This window comes from Bactrocera latifrons, unplaced genomic scaffold (assembly GCF_001853355.1).
Source record: "Bactrocera latifrons isolate USDA-ARS-PBARC rearing strain unplaced genomic scaffold, ASM185335v1 scaffold_136, whole genome shotgun sequence".
In the NCBI taxonomy this organism is placed as follows: domain Eukaryota; kingdom Metazoa; phylum Arthropoda; class Insecta; order Diptera; family Tephritidae; genus Bactrocera; species Bactrocera latifrons.
In genome coordinates, this window is record NW_017534808.1 from 665,285 (window position 1) to 685,505 (window position 20,221).

The window sequence follows — 20,221 nt, forward strand, 5'->3', positions numbered from 1 at the left end:
CTTTCTCGAAATCAGAAATTGTATACAATTATCTGCTAGAAAAAACCCTCAACTCTTCTTTCTTATTGGCGTAGACACCGCTTATAGTCACCGGTTATAGCCGAGTTTACAACAGCGCGCCAGTCATTCTTCCCTTTCGCTGTTGGGCGACAATTTGAGATTCCAAGTGTAGTCAAGTCCTTCTCTTCCTACTTTTTTAACGGAGTGGAGGTCTTCCTCTACCTTGCTTCTCCTGGCGTATACTGCGTCGAATACTCTCAGATCTGGACTGTGTTCATCCATTCCGACGACATGATCTGGCAAACGTGGCCGCTGTCTCTTAATTCGTTGAACTATGTCAATATCGTCGTATGTCTCATACAGCTCATCGCTCCATCAAATGCAAGATAGAGGAACTTGAATTATGACTGTCAACAGTGACGTGGGAACCAAGTCGTGAGCGCTACGACTGTTTGTTTGCTGTCAGGAGATAAGTAACACTTATTTCTGAAATCATCATTTCATCAAAATTTTAAAATTGTATGCGCTTAATTTCAGCTGAACTTAGCAATGCTTTTCAAGGCATTTCCTTTGTCCACAGGAAAAGTGTTACGTTGTGATAACAAATAATCTTAGGTCAATCGAGCGGCCCAAAACGTCAAATTGTCTGCACATCGAAGTGTTCTCTCAATAAATAAATTGTTTGATGCTAGGTGAAGGAAGTGGCGCCGTCCTGTTGAAACCAAATGTTGACGAGATCACGAGCTTCAATTTTTATCTTGCGATAACGGTCACCTTTGCCTTTTTCACCGGCAAGTACTATGGACCGATGATTTTCCAGGACCGCAAGCCACACCAAACCTCTTTAGGTTGCACTTCATCCCAAATGCGGCAATTTTGATTGTTTACATACCCATGGAGCGATAAATGAGCTTCAGCCCATAGAGCGAAGTGAACAAGCCGTTTTTTTTTTTACGCTTTCTATTTAAGATCTCGACGTAAAATGGGCGAAGTGATTTCTTACGTCAGTTCGAGGTGCTGCGAACCGCGTCGCAATGTTTTCTTCACTGCCTGCTCGATGGGGTCGAATTCGGTTGAATATTATCCAATGAATGCTGTGTCTCAAGATTGGTTTTGCGAATAGTACGCTGAGTAGTTCGATTATGTTGATAGAACATGCATTTTCGAAAGAAAGTTGAATGATTTGTAAACATTCCATGTTGAAATGCCGAACAACACAATATAACAAAAATAAGCATCTTTACTTTGATCATCCATTATTATTATACAATTTCGGGAATTCCCTCACGAAGAGGTCGGTAGTAAATATTTCCAATTGGGTGTGCATCGTTGACTTTATTTACAATTACTTTGCGTCATTCCTAATTTGCACATATACATATGTATGTAGTAATTTATGTTTGTTATATAGCTGGTGCATTGAATCGCCAGTGGGTTTCGCTGATCTTACTGCCCTAGGATGTTTTCGCTCACTCACCGCGCACAGTACAACGTGTCCGATATTTTTCTACAGTTTTGCCGTTGAGGCACAAACGGTGTGTTCTTGGATTGGCCAATGTGAAATCAAATTTCTCATGCTGCGTACACGGAGGAGCGCTCGATACCGCTGAGATGGCATTTCAATACACGTTCGGCTTTCAGTTCGCGTTTAGTTGCCAATTTGTTTGCGCTCTAAGGCGGTGTGCGTCGCACAGCAAAGTTTCGTGGCGGAGCCAATTCAATTAATCACGTGTAATGTTCAAAAACAAAATATTTTTATTAAAACAAACGGTTAATTTATTAACATAATTACTGTGGAAGACAAACAAACATACATTCATGTACAGATATGCAAATTATGGACGATGAAATATAAATAATGGTGTGATTTGTGACTGGACATAGGCGGGAAATTCATTGATTGGAACAATTAATAGGGTATGTTTTTGTTGAGTTTGTGAGCTATGGCAATAGCAAGTAGTCCGATAGAAAACACTAATTATGTTTTTTTAAATTCTTAGTTCTTGAATATGTTATTGTCATAAAATCTATAGGAATAGCTTAAATTTATTGTGGTTTTTTTAGTTTCTTTTCTTGTAAACGTATGCTACATAGTAATCAAATACAGAATTTTTACAAAATTTGAAATAAGGTTTGAGTTTCTTATATATTATTATATTTTTTGAAAATAAATACATATATTTCCAAATTTTGAAAAATTTATATATCGTCAAAAAAGCTCCCCGCTCCATTTATTAAGCGGTTAGATAGGTTCCTTGGGTAAAACTCCGCCTTCTTTCAAAAATTTTTTCCTCATATAAAAAATGAAATATTTTATTAAAGTTTTCTATTGTCGCAAACAAACACCATTTACAAAGAAATTCTGAAATTAAAAAAAAAAATTATTTTAAACTCAGCCATAGCGACGCCATTCAGGTGACCTCTCCGAAAAAATAAGCGTCCGCGTTGGGAGAAAATCTTTCCAACTGACTTCAAAACCACAGTTTTGAGAAAAACGTGTTTAAAGACGGTGCACTTAGCAAGTTCTCAAGGCTGTATTCCCGAAACTATTAATCGGATCAGCTTGAATTTTCGGGAAAATAGAGAATTTAATAAGACAAAAATAGATCTTTTGATATCCGTAAACCAAAGGAAATGCGTCAGTTTGATGACCAAAAGCGAATCAAACCAATTTTTGATAAACCGTTTTGATGTGAACCATATTCCAATAAAGGCATTAATCATCGACTTGAAGAAATGGTAGGCAGATCTACGATCCCTATGCTGTAACATAGTAAACAACTTTTTCAAACTGGTTACACATTTAAAATTCACAGTTAAAGAATTTAAGATTGTTTTCGCAAATTACAAAAAAAAAAAAAAATTATTCAATAAACAAAAAAGATAAATTTTTGACTTAATTTCCTCAATTTTTCAGTTTACGTATTCACTTTTCAATAATTTTAATTATTTTCGAAAACAAAATTTAAGTTTGGAGAGTGGCGAACATAAATATGCAAATTTTCCCAAGTATTTTACGCTTAAAGCAACACTTTTAAGTTGTAAGGGACACATTTACGCTTGATATACAAAGAGAGTAAATTTTGGGGAAAAACGAGAACACTTTCTCAGCATAGTGTCTTTTCAGTTCGATAAACTTTCTTAACACCCGTAGTCAATCGCCGAAAACGATCATGTTCAAAATCACCAAATGGAATTTTGACGGTTTTTATCGAAGCAAAAAAGTCGCAGAATCCAAGCGCCTTACCGTATATTTTTAATATAATGGGTAATCCATTTGGTGGTTCCCTATTTTTTTGATGAAAAAACATAGAAACTTCTAATATAATGACCAATGCTTATTATAATTCGTAAGAACATTCTTTAGCATTTATTTTTTGAAGATTGACCCTTTCAAATATCGACCGCAGCTACGTCTCAAACGGTCTATCCCTTGAGTCCATTTTTTGACTCATTCGATTCATTCGACTGATAACTGGTCGAAGCGGAATTGTTCGCATAACTTAAGACTTTACATATCCCACAGGAAACTGTCTAACGGTGTGATATCGCACTATCTTCTTGGCCAAACGACTCACCGAAGGGTTCTCTCAATAAATCCATTGATTGACGCGATGTGTGGGAAATGGCGGCATCATGTTGAAACCAGATGTAGCCGAGGTCACTAGCTTCCATTTCTGACATCAAATAGGCGGTTATCATGGCGCGATGACGGTTGTCATTAACGGTTACGTTCTCACTGGCATAATTTTTGAAGAAATATGGAACATTAATTCCACGGGGACACAAACAACACGAAACCGTTGTTTTTTTCTGGGTGAAATGCCAGCTCCTGAATCGCTTCATGTTGCTCTTCGTCACAAATGCAGCAGCTTTGCTTATTAACACACCCATTGAGCCAGATATGGACCTCATCGCTGAACAAAATTTCGCTCCAAAACATTACATCTTTTTGAAACTTTTCAAGTGCCAATAGAGTGAAGCCATGTCGCTTGGGAAGGTCGAGCGGCTGCAGTTCTTGCGCCAAGTCATTGCATACATCAGTCCGAGTTGCTGCGAAAGGCGCCGAATCGACTCTCAGCTACGGCTGCTATATATTCCAATAATGAATGCTGTATCTTAAGATATGTGATTTATGGTGTTGCGAATAGGGCGCTCAGTAGGCCAATTATGTTGACTGTTGTTCTTGACACGACTCACCCACGATCTGTCAAGAAAAGGCTATTGAAAAAAGCACCTCTACTTGGAACATTAATTTTTCTCCGAGTAGTCAGTGCAGGAAATGCTTTATCGAGAGAAGGTTAACGATAAATTATTGGAGCTAATTGAACAGTAGTTTAAAACTGATATAGACATATATGTAGATATTGATTTAAAAAAAAAAAATGTTTTTTGATTTTTTGTAAAGAAAACCCCAAAGAAATATGAAAAAAGACAGTTTCAATTACACTCTAAGTGCGCTCCTTACATCTATATAAACACATTTGCACAACTGATTATTAAATCAATTATATTTGAATTTCCCACAACCTACGCTGCCCGGTTTTAAGTAGCCGAGAATATTTGAAAGAAATTAAGACAACCAAGTGATGTGCTCATCGATGAAAATGAAAACATGCGTTCAATATAAATAACATGAATTGTTTACAGGTAGCTTCAATGCAAATAGAAACAGCCATAAATACATTAGCATACTAAAGGAGGTATACGCCATTAGTATAACCATACACACTATATATAATATACATAATATATGTATATATATATGAGTAGTTGTGCATGTAAATATACAAGTGTGTGTAAACAAAGTAGCGGCGAATCGTGCTTTTCACGCGTTGCTTGCCACTTGCATTGGCCGCAAGCGAATACAACAACAACAACGCGGCGCAAAACTTGGAATGGAAAAAAATTAATCGAGGTGAGTTTTATGCGAAATCAAATTGTTCGCATTTCAATATAATATATAGTGGCTATTGTGGCAGCGGCCGACTTGCGGTTGCCGCGTCATAGCCACATTTATTTATACTTGAACACAGCGCTGATTTTCTTTTTTCCTTGAATGCGCACTGTGTTTACTTTACAATAAAGAAATCAGCATTTACTTAGTAGACTATTAAATGAATACACATGTGCGCATAAACTCAGATATATGTATATAAAGATATGTATGTATAGACATACATGTATGTCGAAGTGAGTGTCTGCGGAATGATTTAGCATTGTTGGCTGTGGGCTAATATTATACTCGCATGACGAATGCAATCCCTGGGGCTCACTGCCGCCCTATTACAGGCGGCCCGCGTTTATTTAGGTTCCTACTTTGATATATATGTATGTATGCATGTATATAGGTAATAATGTGTGTACAAGTGCGCATCATCGGCTGACTGGCTGCATTGCTTTGTGGCATTCTGTTTAGTTTACAGATTTCCAACAATTTTACTAATGAAATGCTTTGCTTTACATCTTTATAGTGCATATTATATTTTATTTTTCTGAATTGATTAATATCAGTATAACTCCATGTACAGACATATATAGACATTAACGATAATATCGAAAATATGTTTATAAGATATTGTGCTGTTGTTTTTATTTTAGCCGTTTATAGCGGGAGCAGAATATTTTATATTTTATGATACCAATTTTGGAAAAGTACACGCTTGCAGTTTATGTCTGCAATAAATTGGAATAACTATTTAGATTTAACATTTATGAATACTGCTCTTAAAATACGACAATCAAATTGCATCTTTGTCTTTCCAGTTGTACGTTATAATATGTCCATTGATTCAATTACAATGTACAATGTTTTCAGACTGACCGCTGACTATATATTATACACATTTATTTTATTCCAATCACTTTACTTAATTTCAAAGAAATATTTTAGATTTTAAGCAAAGATCTTAGTGAAACTATTTAGGCAAGTCATCTAACAGATCAATTGAAAAGTCCCCTGTAACATAGTAAAATACATCTTTTTTGTAAAAATTATTTCCTTCAAGGGTTATATCTTCTTTATAGCAAGCCTCCAACTTTTCGGTAACAATTTTTTTAGTACGATTTGTTCTTTGCTTCAAAATATGCCTCGGTCTCGCGATCTCCACTTCAATCGACGAAAAATTTCACCCCAACGAACATTATTTTGTGGTGTGAGAACAGAAAATACGAGTAGGGGCTGGGGATCAGTTGTAGAAAATATGTTAGATGTGGAAGCATTTCGAAACCCAATTTTTGGATTAATAAAAATAACTGTAATCTTGCCAATCGTCTGTTGCATTTCTCCCCACTTTATTGTACGATACTATACGATTCATAGTGTGGAGTTCACTCGAGTGACTGTCGATTGAACTTCGAAGTAAAGTGATTTAATGTTTTCGTCGGTAAAAACCTCGTTTGTTCGTATTAGGTGCGCACTTCCCCTAGCTCAAACTTAGCACACGTATCTTAATGGCTGATTTCCCTGGTGGAGCGTCCAAATAATGTTTGTCAATCTAAACCTGGGCTTCAACTGTTTCACAATGATAAAAGTTTTTCACTGAAACTGATATATTTACAGCAGAATAAAATCTCTTTAATCTTTCAGTGAGTCTTCTTTATAGAGATGTGGGGATTCTCTTTTTGGCGTCGTAGGAAATGAAGTGTATTATCTCGAAAAATATTAAATTCATCACTTCCAAAATATTACTACATACATTGAGATAAAAAATCATCCGGAAATCGTAATTAAATTCACCGGGTAAATAATATTTCAAAACAATGTATTTGGCAAAGTTGGTAGGGCTGTCCTTAATTACTATACCAAATATGAGCACGAGCTGTCCAATATTTTTTCAAAGCAGCTACTTAAGTCGGCACACCTCGTGGTATGTTGTGATTTTTACAAATTTTGTTTCAAATTTTGTAGATCTGATCAAATTTCGTACGCGGATCAGAGAATGTATGAGAAGGACGGAATCGGAATGTTGGAAAAGACTTACGGCGATTCAGTTTTATGAAAAAAAACAAGCCTACCAGTGGTACAAAGCTTTCGAAGACGGTTGAGAGATTGAAAATCAGGTATTAGAGAGATGGCAAGAGAGTTCGAACCGACCCGATGAAGCTGCTTTCTTTTCAAAAATAGTACGATTGTGACCAAATTTAAAGTCAAGCACGCAATGAATACCAACGATGAACCACCGTATTTGTAAGATTTGGCTCCCTCTGATTATTTCTTGTTCACCAAACTCAAATTGCCGCTCCGTGGAACCCATTTTCAGACAATCGAAGAGATAAAACCAAATTCGCTGAGGGACCTGAAGGCCATTGTAAAAAGTTCTTATGAAAAATGTTTCAGACTGGAAAAATCGTTGATATAAGGGTACTACATCTGAAGGAGACTACCTTCAAAGCAACAAAATAAACATTGATGAATAATTAAATATTTTGCGTTTTATTTACAATTTACAATTTTCATTTTTTTTTTTTTTTTTTTTTTTTTTTGCACAATTTAATTTTCTAAAAATCGCATGGTGCCCCTTAACGTTTGACGGCGACCCAACTTAAGACTATCATTTTCTTTCCTTACTTCATTTCGTATCATTGCGTTTTATTTTTCTTTATTACGTTTACTATAGATATAATGTGATGATTCTGAGCATTACTCAATATGTATTAAATTCTATTTGAAGTTGTGGCATTGAAGTCGAACTAAAATCTCAGTAAATATATTAATGCCCAATAGATATTTACTTACGCAGCCTTCTTTTGCAAAAATGTCATAAAATGTTAAAGACTTATGTACGCACATATGCTTAAATTGGTGTATACATATATACTGTAGTGTATAATCATTACGGATGTTCTAAATATTGGGCATAGAAATTTAATCGATAAAATTAGTTAAAGCTAGTTTTGTTCTATAAATAGTTTGGAATTAGTCACCACAGAATCTCAAATTTCCCATTAAAATGTATAGGGGTTTGTATTTTAATTTAGACGGCCAAGAGAGTCATCATTTTTCAGAAACTCTGGCTCTTCGGCTAAAATAATAATATATTAATCTTTCTAGTTCGATCTATAATAATTTAATTTGAATTGTATAAGGCTGGAAATGTAGGATGTTAAAAAAATTTAAGGGAGATTCTGGTTAAGAGTGGGTCTTTCATAAATCTATACACTATTTCGGATTTGTATATAGACATTTTTTCTTAAGGCGCTAAAATTTTTAAATGTATAGACTTGACCCCTTTAACGCCTCTGTATGTTAACTCCACCTTAAGGAAGACTTGGTTTTGGTTTTAAAATGTACAACTAACTCTTGAGCGAATGAATTATATCAAATTTAGTATTTGTAGCAAAAAATAGTTATATTTTGTATTTCAAACACCGTTAGTCATCGTGCGACATTACCACTAAAACCAAGAATCTAGTTTATTACAGCTAAGCCTAATACATCGAGTCAACACAGTCGGAATTGTTTAATTACCAACTTGAAAGTTAGGAGATATTTAATAACTGGACTTATTAGAAGGTGGGCCACAACCACTTTTTCAAATTCTTTTGCCCTCGGGTACCCCTTGCCAATGCGATCTCTGTGCCAAATTAGAGTTTTATATGTTAATTTAGTGCTTAGTTGTGGCCCTTTATACGTTTCGGTCAAATGCCCTCGGGTACCCCTTGCCAATGCGATCTCTGTGCCAAATTAGAGTTTTATATGTTAATTTAGTGCTTAGTTGTGGCCCTTTATACGTTTCGGTCAAATGCCCTCGGGTACCCCTTGCCAATGCGATCTCTGTGCCAAATTAGAGTTTTATATGTTAATTTAGTGTTTAGTTGTGGCCCTTTATACGTTTCGGTCAAATGCTTGTACCAAGTTTCATCAAGATAGCTTTTACGTAAGTTACGGCTTTCACGAACGACGGACGAATGGATGAACAGACAAATAGTCACACGGATTTCAACTGGTCTCGTCATTTTGATAATTTATATACTCATAACCCTATTCAAACTCTTTAAAAATCAGGCGAATGGGGCTTCAAAAATGAGCAAAAAACGAAAAATCCAAAACTCACTGAAGGTCACCTCAGGCGAGGTTTTTACCGAGCTACGTGGGTTTGTGAGTTTCAAAAAATCGATTTTTTATTATCTTTTTAAATTCTCACACTTCTAAAACATTGTCCTAAATTTTCAAGCTAATATAACTTGAGAACTTATGCGCTCGAGTGTAGTTGTGCTAAGTGTGCCGTCTTTAAAAACGTTTTTCTCGAAACTGTGTTTTTAAGACGGTTGGCAAGATTTCTCCAGAACTACTCAACCGATCTTCACGAAATCTAACACAAGTGTCTCAGAAACAATTCTTAAAGACTTGGGCGAGGGATTTTTTTTTATCGATTACAACTTGAAAGGAAGAAATGTCGCGAAATTTTCATTTTTTTGTTAAAATGTTTGTCAAAAATCCAATTTCCAGTTTTTCTCCTTCGTCCTAGTTCTAAGATAAACAAGAAAAAACGTTGTGAAATATTTGAACAATTTTAAGAACACTCTTAATCCACAAGTACATACATATATTTGTGTAACGTTAAGCATTTGCCACAACTTTGCACAAGACTTTGCGTAAGTTGAGCAAACAAAGAGCAGCGAAACCAGCAGCAAATGACAGGGCCAACAGTAATTGCCTGACAACTTATGGTCACACGGATGTGTTTTAAGGAAGCGTCAGAAGGAAGTTACATAGAAGTTTACTACTGTGTACAATTAGGTGCTGTTACTCACATGGGCATAAACATATACACATGTATATATGAATATATGCAAGAGGGTGAATAAAGTCATTACAGATATTTACCGTTAACTATTAGCTTGGACGCAGTATTAAAACTGAGGTCGTTTTAGTTAAGGTTCTAGGCTGGGTACACAAAAATGTCAAGCCGTAATTGTTTCGCATAAACCTGGTTGTTTATATATGACGGTACAAACACACCTGTCTCTTATACACATCTAGATGTGTATAAGAGACAGATATAGGTATGCATATATAAATATTTGTTCGTAATCTTATGCCTTTTCTCGCTTGACTTCATGCAACTTGTGCTCATTGTTTGCCGGCTGAGTTGACGATCTAGGCCATTTTAGTGATATAACCACCAATCTGCAATCGACTTGGCAGCATTTCCAGGCTGATGTTGATGATGATGTGGACAGCGTTAGTTTTGCTGCCGATAACAATAATAGCCATGCTGCTAAACTAGCCTTATGTTGGAAGAAATAGCCCGGTCCAACTGGCAAGTTGCCCCGAAACTGCCTTGAGTGCGCTTATCCTATAATCACTTCCTCACATATACAACATATTCACAAGGCAGCAGATACCTATTTATTTTAGTTGTTTAAACCCCTAGCAGCTGCACTGAGCTATTTAATGTATTTATATATAGGTAAGGGCTTGTAGGTGTACAAAAATGATTATTCCAGCCCATTATAATACTCATATCCTACTCAGTTGCACATTAACATAGTTACTCTTTCTCATGTGCTTTTGTGTTGCAGCTTATGCCCTAGATTATACTGAATTTTCCATCCTTAGTGTTGTTTAATATGAGTATATATACAAATATATGTATATACTTATGTATTTATGTGTGCATAAAGTGTGATATTTCTATGGCACTATTCCTATTGCTGGCAAAAAAAAATTGAAAAATTTACATTTATCTCTTACCACAGTCTTGATTTTGCCTGCAAAATTATTTGCAACTTGTTTTGTTCTTTTGAAAACATTCGCCCATGTTTCTGCTTTGAGATTTGGCATTCTCGATTTTCTCTCCAAGCTGCTTTTTTGTTGGAACTGCCGATATCGGACCACTATAATCAATATACTTCATCATCAGACTCATTTGGATGTCTGGTCAGATTGGAATTGCTGGAAACTGCAACGCCGATGAGGTACCAAGACGGGTTTCCTGTACCACGTTCATATTGGAGTGCGAACGAGTTGGATTTCAGTTGTCATCTTGCTTTCTGGCACTGGAGATATGAACCTCGTTTGCATTAAGTAGAGGTTGGTCGCTATGTGGCTATAAAATCCTTCTGGCTTAGTGGAGTGGAGAGCTTAGGAGATTTCCTGAACTACTTTAGTTTGTTGTTCATTTTGTAACCTAACCTCAGGTGAAATGCACTTGTCCTTTGCGTTCAATCAAGTTTGGTAGCAAAACACAATTAATGAAAGGTAGGTAGTATCCATAATTAGTAATCATTCGTGAACAAAAAAAAAAAAAAAAAAAACTATAACGAGAATTCCAAGTTCAACAGAATTCGGCACGTTATCTGTACATGGATCTCCTTTGAGCATCTTAACACGCCGCTTCGTTGTGATATCTAAAACTCGACACTAACTTTTGGTTCATCGAAGTTACGACTATAGAGGTGTTTTGACCTCAGTCTAGCAAACGTTAGGCAATGAAAGAGAACGTTCCTGGATGTTTTCATTTCTCCCTCCTCAATAGAACATGCGTCCGACAAGATATTTAGAACTCTTGCGGCAGAATGAACATTTCTAAGGGCCTCTGGAGCTCCTGCGTTCTACTCTAGGCCAGAAAGATCTTGCAGATCTTACAGAAGATCAAACGAATCTGATCAAGAGTTAGCTTGATGCTATGTATATGGTGGTCAGGATAGACGCTCCTTAACTAACTTTGGGAGTATAATTTGCAAGTTCAACACTAGTATTGCTTCTCTGCTGTCGGTCAACTTCCTCAAAGAATCTGTACTTCAGTAGTCTGGTAGAGTAAAGCTACGATGGACGGAGAGCTCCTTTCAGAAAACTTCCCCCGAAAGCTGCCCGTTTTGTGCCTCTTTAATCCTTCGTCGGTATGTTGGCGGAGAAAAAGCCACCAGGATTTGCCTCTGCGACGCCGTGATTCCAGTTTTCAGGAATGTGGTTGAAGATGGAGAGAATTTCAGTAGATCTTTGTTTGGACCCTTTCATATATTCAGCTTCCTTGAGCCTTAGAACGTACTTCACAGCAGTGCACCTGCCAGCAATATCATTAAGTGCTTAACTTACTACCACAGATGGAATTTTGTTTGTATGTTTGGGTTTTCCTACAGACAATGTCGCCTTTCAATACGTATGTATTTCAGAACTATACCATTCTATAGTTTAATATCAAAATTAATTTTTGAAAAAGTTGGCATGATTCCTTGACTTTACGAATGGGTACCTTTTAAAAAAGTCAGAAATTGAACCGAGTGTATAAATTGAATATATCTTTAATCGAACTTGTGTCAAGCTGGTATGATATTTTTTGCATAAAACCAAAATTTCTGTCTGTGAGATAACATTATTCGTCCACCGAGTTGAACTCGCAGTTCCACTATACAACTAGTTGCATTCCCTACAGGCCATACGTAGACGTTGTGTTTACATTTGCAAACAATATAGTGCAGCCTCGTCAGGCATTTATAGAGATTTATGAGCAGCTCTTATTGTTTAATTAAAATGAAGTGGTGAGCATTTTCGGTAAAATAAATTCATTTTGTATGTGCGACTCCGACTATTATATGGAAATGGCCGCACAATGAGTAATCGGCTATTGTGTGCAAAAAAACTGAGATGTGGCAGACAATAGCGCCAAAAGCAAAAGTTAAAGAGCAAAAGAGGCAAACAAATAAAAGCTTCTAAGCAGGCGCAGACAGAAACAACGGAGGAATTTATAAGTTCAACTTGATTCTTACTGTTTTCGTTCAGTGGGCGGCGACAGCAGATTAAGTAGGGGGAGTCTTTAGCCATTTGTGCGGTAGCTCCTTGTCTACTGTTGCTGTTATTGTTGTTGCAGTTTGTTGTCAAGTGTAAGATTTACATTTTGTTAATGCAAATTTCGCTTGATTTGATGAGTTGCGCCTTTGCACAAATTAATTGTCAAGTGTTAATGATTAAAAACAAAACTTAATCTATGAATACTACGAGTGTGCTGACAGTGATGGAGTGTCATTTATAGAGTTAAGAGTGTACACTTTTATTTATTTTGATTGTTTTCATGCACACTAGCAATATTGACGAGTGAATGAATAGTGAGTGGATTTTAAATTTCGGAAGATGAACAGTACTGTTAGTATTATAGAATATATGGTAAATTAGATGACGTACTAATTGTTCATCTTTCCCAAATGTCTCGACTGTTTGACGAATATTCGTTGGCCACTTAACTATAGTTTTAGATATTCAAAGAATAATTTAATATTTAATTTTTTCTTTGATGGAGGCCAATTATTGAGGAGATAGTAAGAAAGTCATTGGTTGACTTATATTACTCTAAAGGAGCTATGCGGAATGTGGATACTCTCACCAAAGGTAGTGTTTTGGCTCTACGAACTGTAGTCAAACCAGTAACGTTCTATGGTTTATTCGTCTGGTGGAAGGCACTCGAAAAGTTTACAATTGCTAAGAAACTTGAAAGTGCCCAAAGAGCGGTTCACATTGGCATCTCCGATACACAACAGACTATTCCAACAATAGCACTGAATTTTATTATAAATATAGCCCCCGTGGACAATGCCGGTAAGTGTGTGTTGTCAAAGTGTGCTGCAAGGCTAAGGAAGATAGGTATATGAAGGGGTTCGAACAAAGACAGATAACTGAAAACTGGAGTTACTGCGTCGCAGAGACCACTCGGGATTTCGTTTCTTACATACCGACTACGAAGATGGTTCGTGGATGGCGAGAAGTCGTTAGAGAGGAGCCGCAATAAACTTTTTCTTGGGTGGGTCGAAGCTAGGAGGGAAGATTGGAAAGGTAGTTACCGTAGAGAGCTTTTTGTGAATTTTAACTTTAGATTACCGGATTACTGTATTGTTTTAAAGTGGCTGTTATCATGATGGTGGTAAAAGTACTGCTACGAAATGTAGCTTCTTTGAAGGAGGTGATCGTTCACTTTGATAGCAGAGCGGCAATACTTGCGCTGAGCTGGCGTTCAAGGCTAGTCAAGGAGTGTATGTCATCTCTAGGCTCTGAGAGCCTAGTCGTAGCAGAATCCACTGCAGTTACAATGTCGATGAGCCAGAGGGGGAACATTTGCACCGCTCACATTGGAATGGGACTGAATTGGGTCTCCATTGGAATCTTGCGTTTTATAACCAGTTCCTGGACGATTGCGAGGTACTCTTCTCCTAAAGCAAAATGCAAGAGATCTACTGAACTACTTGAACTTCTTAGTGAATGCTGTCTAGTAGGCTTGCATGCGGTAAGGGCTAAAATCTTGTCCACCGCTTGTTGTCAAAGTTGGTGAGGCTGTAAGCGCTTTGTAAATTTGTAAGGGTCTTATGATCCAATATTTAGAAGTTTATTTTAACCACACGGCACCGGCTTTCTTAGTGTCAAAATGAGATCTTTCCTAAGATCGATCATTTAACTTAACCTAACCTTCTCGATGCGCTGGCCTTAAAGTCGTTGAGGATAATTTCACCGAAATGAACGAACCTATCGACTAGAAATTTTTACACAAAATATTGATCAAATATTTTTGATAGCCGATGTTGTAAGCCACACTGAAGTTAAAGTTTTCACAGAACACGCCTGTTTTTTGGGGAGCTGCTAGTTTATCAAAAATGAAGAATTTTTTGATCATTATCTGTATTCATTTATATCAATTATACAAAAAAAAATTTTTGGTTTTCAGTTTTGAGCTAATTTTAAGCAGAAAAACCTTCTTCGGTGCCAGATACCTTTTTCGGAGATTGTCTTCGGGAACAGGAGAAACCAAAATTTGTCTTAATGGATCACTTATTATTAAAAAACATTCAAATTGGTCAATGGACGTTACTTTTTTCTATTTATTACAAAATATGTCTCTTCTAAAAAAATTACAAAAAACGGGATATTTATGATTTGAAAGGGTACATTCGAATATCATTTTAAAAATGTAGGGTGGCAAAGTTTCTTGTCCTCTGCGTGTAAACATGATAGTCAAACGCTTATGTCCTGACAACAAATATCAAAAGTGACATTTTTTTATTTTACTCAAGTCTTTTTCTGATATTGCAAAAATCTATATTTACTAGATCGTTGCCGATTCGTTTAATGGTTACGTTAGGTGCATATGCGTTTTCAAAAGTCAAATCATATTTTGGCTATTAAAAACATCTAAAATCAAAAAATCAATAAGAGTTACCTTATAATATGAAAATATCGCACAATAGCAACAGAAAAAGCGAGCCTTAGTAAAAATGTAATCTGGTGCAAAATAAACACAGATCTTCAATATGAGATTAGAGTTGTTAAGAAAAAATATATAAAAATAAGTTCCAGTAATTTGTAAAAGTTTTTCGAAAAACATCAGAATTAGTAAGATAAGTAAGAGATAAAGGAAGGTCTTATAGTAGAATACTTTTCAAAAATGTATTGTTTTACTTTAGAAAAAAATGATGTTTTTTGAAATTAATTTCTTTGCTTAATATTATGAAATTTCGATCGAAGAGCTGCCTGTTCAATTTGTTTGCTATAAAACGTAAATTACTGTCATAAATGCCTATGTTTGTAAATTATAAAATATATTACAGCTAAAACTTGAGAATTTCAAGTATTTTTAGTTAGAAATCATTATGAGCCATCACAAGCGAGTTACTGGAAAATAAGTATATATAACATAATATGGGGTTAAAATAGCGGCAGCTGCCTTCTGGCATTGAACTCATTATTCCATAGTATAATTTTATACCTATAAAATACAGTTATTTGGCTGATAAATATTGCTTTATTAATTTGCCCCATCGCACAACCACTCGATACAGCGACCATTGAGATACGGCTAAAATTGTACGAGCGTGTTTAAATGAGGTCATTGTTTGTTTATATTTCCTCGCTCCCCTTCGGTGTTTTTCGTTTTGCGCCATTGTACTCCATATAATCGTGTTCCAAGTATAGCGTATATGTGTATTGGTATTTATGGCTTAGTATTTCTTATTGTTTATTTCATCGTTCGCTTTAATGGCTCTCCGCTCCCCTGGTAATTGAAATGGCCGCTGCTTGCCTGCCTTACAACCTGGTTGTAGCAATTAGCCAGTGCCCAGAGCAATTGGCAATTACCAATCATTGCCTCATCATAAAAAATTCATACTTTTTCTCCTTATGTTTTAGTTTTTATTGCCATTTTTTCCGTCTATATTTTTATTGTTTTAGCGAACTGAAAAAAATCTGTTTTTATTAAATTTTTGTATAACTTTTTCGCGCTTTTTCTGTTTCCCTTTGACCCGCGATTTCCAGATTAGTTTTAAATAAATGGTTAATTGTATATTTGGGTTAGTGTGTGTTTACGCGCAAACGTAAGTAAACAAGATTGCATGAAAGGTGGAAAAATCAAAAATCGCAAAGCGAATGTGAATGGTTTTGTGAAAATGTGTGTGGTTTAATCATGAAATCGCCGGTAATGTGCCTTACACAAATTTCAATTTTTTCATTGTGAAATATTAAAAGTGTTTTTATTTTTATACACTGAGCGAAAAAATTATATTTTGTTCTAACAAAAGTTAAAGTTCCTTAACAGTTTAAAAATCCCAGACTCAATTAAAAAAAAAAAATATATATATATTTGAAATATAGATTGTAATTTATATTGAATAATTAATTGTTTATTGGATTTAAAACCATTTGTGCTCTGCAAATTTTTGATTTTTACGAATTTTTTTGTAGAAAAATTCTGGATGTACAAAGTTTTATCCTAAACAATAAATGCATGTTTTCTCTCTATATATATGTTCATTTTAACCCACTAAGTAGTGATTTTAGTTTTTTTACTCACCCTTTTGTGACGGAATTCATCATACGAAGTTTATAAATCGTCGCTGGCTCGATGGTATAGACCGTAGACTTGACGTAGCTCCACAGGAAATAGTTTAAGGGCGTCAAATCGCACGACCGAGTCGACCAATTGACTGTGCCATTTCGTGAGATAACATGTTCATCAAACTTCACCAATAAATCGATTGTGACATTGGCTGTGTGATATGTGGCGCTGTCCTGTTAGAACCACATATTGTCCAAGTACATATCACCAATTCAGGCCAAAAATATTCGGTTATCATTGAGCGATAGCGATTCCCATTCATAGTAAGATGCCGGTCTTCATCATCACGGAAAAAGTAGGTCCCAATGACGCCGCTGGCCTATAAGTCACACCAAACCGTACAGTTTTCGTGACGCATTGCGTAAGTGTGAATTACTACCTAACCAATAACGCATATATGACGTATTGACGAAGTTATTCAGCTAGAAATGAGCCTCATCGCTGAAGGTAATCTGTATCATTTTCAACTTGTTGCTCAGCCCAATTCAGAAACATACTAGTGTGATCAAATTGAAAGGTGAATTTTGACTTTATACCTTTCGTCTTTTTTGAAACGCTTTTTTCCTGTAAGTTGGTAGTACTATTGGTCAAAATATTCATTAGTATTTGAGGTACGCATCGTTTGGTGAGGCTCCAAAAGCGAATTCTTCGATTTTTACCATGTCTGAATTTATTGAACAAAGAAGTGCGATAATGCACCATATCATACTGCATTGGTTGTTCGTGATCATTTCGCCACATTTTCAACCAATATTGTGAAGCAATCACCGCATTCGCATTTGATCTTGTGAGGACGTAGGACAAGATCTTTTCGCGAAATTCCCCACAACGACGTGTGAAAGACTGGTCTGGGTCTTCCTCAATTGATGCACGGGAAAATTTTTACTGTGCCTGAGGGTTCAAATTTTTCCACTTGACGCTCTATTTTTGATCTGACAGGACGATTATGACGATCATAAATTGGACGTAGCGCTCTTAAGGTTGAGTCTACTGACTTCGAATTTCAGTAGTCAATTTTAATAATTTTGACTCTATGATAAAACGGCAAACCGTATTGAAGAGGAATCAAAAGAGCGGGAAATTACATGGCGTCGTTTGCTGTCCATATCGGTCTACTTTAGTAGTCTCCCTACTGAAAACCCCGTTATATTTTCGAATTTGAAAGAAGTGGAACACACCGAATATGATAATTAACAAATTTTACGTTTGTCTATGAATAGCCATCAAAACACATCTAAGATGACTTTTCGACTTTCAAAGTAATTCATTTCAAACTTGCGCTAATAAAGAAAGAGTGAGGTACTACTCTACTAGGTTGTTAAATTAACGAATAGGATCTACGGCAATTCTTTTTAATTACGAATAATTAGGGAAAATTGACTCAGAACTGGCCTTGCTGAAGGATTTGTAAGGTATTTTACTAAAAAAATTTGGAATAAATATCTTTTTTCAAGTAAAAGGCAATGAAAAACTTTGAAAGGGTAGACGAATGTTATGATGGGGTTAATACTTGGCATACGCTGCTGTTTGGCGATAGAAAATGATGGTTTTTTACTGGAAATCTAGAGTAAAAGTCAGTACAAAGAAATCAATGCAGATTTATTCCGAAAGCAAGTAATACATAAACCTAATCATTCTTTGTTTTTTTTTTTTTTGTTTTGTTATCCATACTCACCGCAAGTCGATATTTCTTACTACGTTTGAATATCTGAGCGAGATAAATTGATCACCTTGAAGCATAATATGTGGTTTGATATTTCGACTGCCATAAATAAAACAAGTTTGGAGATGTCAGTGTTGAAGAAGAAAAAAGAAGGCAACCATTTGGCCTTTCTTATCTTCAAGAGCTGGGTCTATATATGATACCCTGTATGAGCTCAATAAGCGCTGGCCCAAAACCAGCGCATATTCGGTAGGGAAATTTTTTTGGCACAAAGTCAAATATATGGAGATTCTATTAAATTATTTGCTCTTAGTAAGGATAGGTAATGGAAGCTCTTACTGGGCCCCGCCCTTTTGGCACATATGTGGTGTGGTTATAGATTTTGAAGATCATAACTTCTTGTCAAACCGATATAGAGGCAAATTAGGTGGAAGTATCTAGACATATCTTGCCACACCTTCTACGAACAATTGCTGAAATTGACATTAACCTCATAAATAAATTTGTGGCAGACTAAAGAGGACTTGTTGATATGCGAGGGTCTTTTGATTAATATTTAGGGATCAAAGCTTGCGTAGAAAGTTCCATCAGCTCCAGTTTTAATCTCCCTGACCAGCCTACTTCGGAGTGATGAATATTCACTACAAGAATAGGACTTTAATATTAGAGTTGATTTCGCTGACTGTACGCTCAAGACTAGTGAAAAACTGATTAGACTCCCTATCTCTAGTATTAATTTATTTTAGATTATGACTGGTTTGGGTGCCTGAAAACATCAATATTGCATCATACTGTAAGGCTTATGGGCTTTTCGGACATTTTAGCCTCAATAACTGTGAAGCTGTGAAGGCGGAAGCTCCTTTAACTTCTTGTGATTCACTTCTATTGTAGATTGTTGAGTCTCTCAAGATAAATCAGAAAGCCTTGGCCACCTACCAGTAGTGAGAGGTCTAGGGAGCTTCTTGCTTTCAGCAAAGTCCAGCTTTTAATGTTATAATCGATGGGGATTCAGGCAGTAAGATTAAATATTTTACCGGATGCCAGCTGAATCAGCTGTTTGGAAGAAAATGAGAAATATCTTCCTTCTCGAGCGTCTTGCTATTGACAGGTCAAGGCAAACACACTTCGGATATCGTAGAAGTTGATATAACAGTTAAAGTACGAAGGATCGGCCATTTAACCTAGCCTAAACTTAGGTAAAATGGAACTTGTTGCAGATTTTTCAAATTTAATTGCTATGATTCGAAATCTTTATAATTAAATTACTATATGAACCACCCTATGTATAAATGGTTCTAGATTCTGCTCATATTCCGCAGCGTGTTTCTTTCAAATATGTACTTGTATTAGTATGTACACATGTACTATGAAATGGCAACTTATGTTTACGTTTCGCATACAAGTTTTTGATGTTACTATGTTGTTGCGTTTTATTGTTTGGCAGAGTGATTAATTTGATTTTCATTGCCACCGCAAATAGTTTGAAATGCAAAATGTTTATACCTAAAAGCATACTTAAATTAATTACCCATGTACTTATGTACATATGTATGTAGAAGCGTGATTGCAAAAATTTCTGCCACTTCAAATTACTACTTTCAAAACATTAAATCAGAAGAAATACCACATATTTCAGCAAATCTTCTACAAACATGCTGAGTAAATGTATTTATATGTATATATATATACAAGTATGTACACATACACATACACATTTTTCTCTGCTTTGCTTACTTTCCAC

At 35.9% G+C, this 20,221-nt stretch overlaps 1 protein-coding gene across 1 annotated transcript in view; it reads left to right on the forward strand.

Annotated features, from left to right (window-relative positions):
• Nucleotides 1–1,525: 1,525 nt before the first annotated feature.
• The window catches only part of LOC108965191 (frequenin-1-like), a 159,905-nt gene continuing 141,209 nt past the window's right edge, over nt 1,526–20,221 (forward strand). Inside the window, exon 1 of the mRNA XM_018927421.1 lies at nt 1,526–1,917. The gene's annotated coding sequence lies outside the window, so the exon portion shown is untranslated. The remainder of the gene's footprint in view (nt 1,918–20,221) is intronic.